A 3,091-nucleotide genomic window follows, 5' to 3' on the forward strand; every position below is an offset into this window, starting at 1 on the left:
ATGGGCACCTTCGTATTCTTGATCTCTTCCATTGTTTTCCTCTCTCTATGCGTCTTCTCAGTTGATTCTGCATCTTCTTCTTGTCCCATAGATCTTGGCTATGTCGAGACCTACCCATGGGACACCTCTTCGTGCCGCGGTGGGGATCAAGACCACTGCTGCATGGCCCTTCTCAGTCTCTTTGGCATGGGCCTTGCACAGCACCTGAAAGAAACTTCCATGTTTCAGCTCTCCACTGCTGCTGTCTCATCTTCTTGCCTCTCAGAATTGAAGACTAGGCTCTTTTCCATGGCGTTCCAACCGTCTTTAGTCTCTCTATGCTTCAAGAACTCGACTCAGTTTGTTGCTAATTCCTCGAGCTGTGCTGGAATCATCACGAAAGAAGATTGGATCAAAAGGGTTGGGGAAAAGACTGCCTTGGATTCATCTTGCAAGGACCTGACTAGACTTGTCCAGTGCGGCTCTTGCCTCGATGCTGGGATGAAGGTGAATTCCCAGTTGCAGGCTCTTGCTCCAAATTCCACTAAATGCTTTTACTTCACTATTCTGTATGTTGTAGGCATTGTTAATGAGTTAGGCCCTCAGGATGGCATGACTGCTGCTTGCATACTAGGCTTGCCTTTGTCAAACTCCAAAACTGGTGAAACCTCTAATCATCTGAGCCAAGAGACTTTATTCAAATTGATTTTCGGGTTCTTGTGTGTTTTTCTGGTTGTTTTGTTTGCCTTGGGATCAGTAGTGTTGTACAGGATTTGGCAAAAGAAGAAGAAAAACGCCTTCCATGAAGAATTTGTGAGTAGCATACAGGCTAGAGTTTTACCGAACACTGGTGTAAAATGGTATTGTATCGCTGAAATTGAACGAGCCACAGATGGATTTTCACAGAAGAATTTTATTGGCCAGGGCGCATCTGGGGTTGTACACAAGGGCACCCTTTCTGATGGCACTTTAGTTGCAGTGAAACAAATTCTTGATTTGGATTCTCAAGGGGATAAGGAATTTTCCAATGAGGTTGAGATCATAAGCAAAATAAGGCACAGGAACCTTCTTTCTCTTCGGGGTTGCTGCGTTACAAGTGACGACTGTAAAGGTAAAAGGTGATATCTTGTTTGTGATTACATGTTGAATGGTAACCTAAGTGATCATCTTTTCAACTCTAGCAATAGGAGGAAGGAACTAACTTGGCCTCAGCGAAAGAATATAATTCTTGACATAGGAAAAGGGCTCGCTTACTTGCATGATGGAATTAAACCTGCCATTTATCATCGAGATATAAAGACGACTAACATACTTTTGGACTTGGAAATGAAAGCAAAAGTGGCAGATTGTGGGTTAGCCAAGCAAAGTAGAGAAGGTCAGTCTCATCTCACCACAAGGGTAGCTGGTACACATGGATATCTAGCACCAGAGTATGCTCTCTATGGACAATTAACAGAAAAAAACAATGTTTACAGCTTTGGGATCGTGATTCTTGAAACTATGAGTGGGAGGAAGGTGTTGGAAACATCAAGTTCTTCCATGGTTTTGATCACAGATTGGGCTTGGATGCTTGTGAAATCAGGAAAAGTGGAAGAGGTTTTTGACGACTTCATAAGAAAGGAAGGGCCAAAAGGTGTCATGGAGAGATTTGTTCTCGTTGGGATTCTTTGCGCACATGTGATGGTGGCTTTTAGACCTACCATTGCAGAGGCTCTAAAGATGTTGCAAGGTGATATTGACATTCCAAGATTACCAGACAGGCCATGGCCTCTTAGCCACGAGGCGTTTCGATCTTCTTTGCAGCGTAGTTTTTTAACAAATGAGAAATCAAGACCCAACACAAGCATGAGTACGATCTAAATTTGATCTGCAAAGCTTGGAAAGCTTTTTCCAAGTGAAAAATATTCAAATATGTACCCTGGTAGGTAGGAACCACCACCTCCCAAATCAGCTCTTCAGAGGTTGCTGTGTTGCATATTTTTCTTCTTTATTTTTTATTTTTCCATTCTTTAAGTGTATACTGCAACCCTCGATGTGTACACAGAATTTTATGTACACAGAATTTTATGATAGAAACAAGATTGCATTCCTTCAATACTAAAGAACTACATGGTTTCCTAGATTAAAAAAGAGCTTTGCTATAAATCTTAGAAAAATTTTGACTCATTAATCAACTAATGAAAACAGCATTATCTTCAACTAAAAATCATAAAAATGATCACCAAAAGATTCTGTTTTCAACTTTCACTAACATCTTTTGACAATAAGAATGATTTTATTTCCAAAAGATGTACAAGGATGTATAACAGTGTAGTTCTCCATTAAATAAGCACAATAAAATATGTATAAATACGAGAAAAAGGGACATTAAATACAGGTTCAAATGAAAAAAATTAAAAATAAGCAACTAGTTAAATGACCAATTGAAGTTTCAAATAAAATCCGGGAAAAAAAGTTAAAAACACTGACCTGTAATTAACAAATGCCACTCTTATTAGTTAGGGGTGGTTCCCAGGCATTTCAACTCCAGAATTCTCCATTGCAGGTACGGACTACTGAGCAACATTGATCAGTATATTTAGCTCATTAGCAATAATTTCTTGATCACATAAAGGCTCCTTGACCAAGAGATTCATTTTCTCTTGAAGAAATTCAAGTACATCTTCTCTCCTTTCCTTTATAAGTAATTGTTTTAACTTCCCAAATGTCACACTTGATGGCCGAATACCCTTCTCTATCATCTCTTCCAATAAGATGCAAGCCTTGGAAGCATTACCCTTTTTACACAGTCCATTAATAAGAACTGAAAAAGTATGCATGCTAGGAACAAACTGCTTCAACCTCATGTATTTCCACACTTTAAGAGCCATCTCTAGCTTATCATTCTCACAAAACATTTTTATCATCATTGTATATGTGTCTGCATTTGGATCACAAACCTTGATCATTCTTCGGAAGACCCTAAGGTTTTGAAACTCATCTAATGACTAAAATTTGTTTGAAAAATCATGAACATTCACAAATGTGATTAAAATTTGGATTCAACATAAATTGTTACCCTTTAATTTGATTGATCATAAATCAACTCAAATATTAAAAACACAATGTTTTA

At 38.6% G+C, this 3,091-nt stretch overlaps 1 pseudogene; it reads left to right on the forward strand.

Annotated features, from left to right (window-relative positions):
- Nucleotides 1-1,839, forward strand: LOC117918051 (annotated as a pseudogene).
- Nucleotides 1,840-3,091: the final 1,252 nt, after the last annotated feature.

Source organism: Vitis riparia, chromosome 7 (genome assembly GCF_004353265.1).
Source record: "Vitis riparia cultivar Riparia Gloire de Montpellier isolate 1030 chromosome 7, EGFV_Vit.rip_1.0, whole genome shotgun sequence".
In the NCBI taxonomy this organism is placed as follows: domain Eukaryota; kingdom Viridiplantae; phylum Streptophyta; class Magnoliopsida; order Vitales; family Vitaceae; genus Vitis; species Vitis riparia.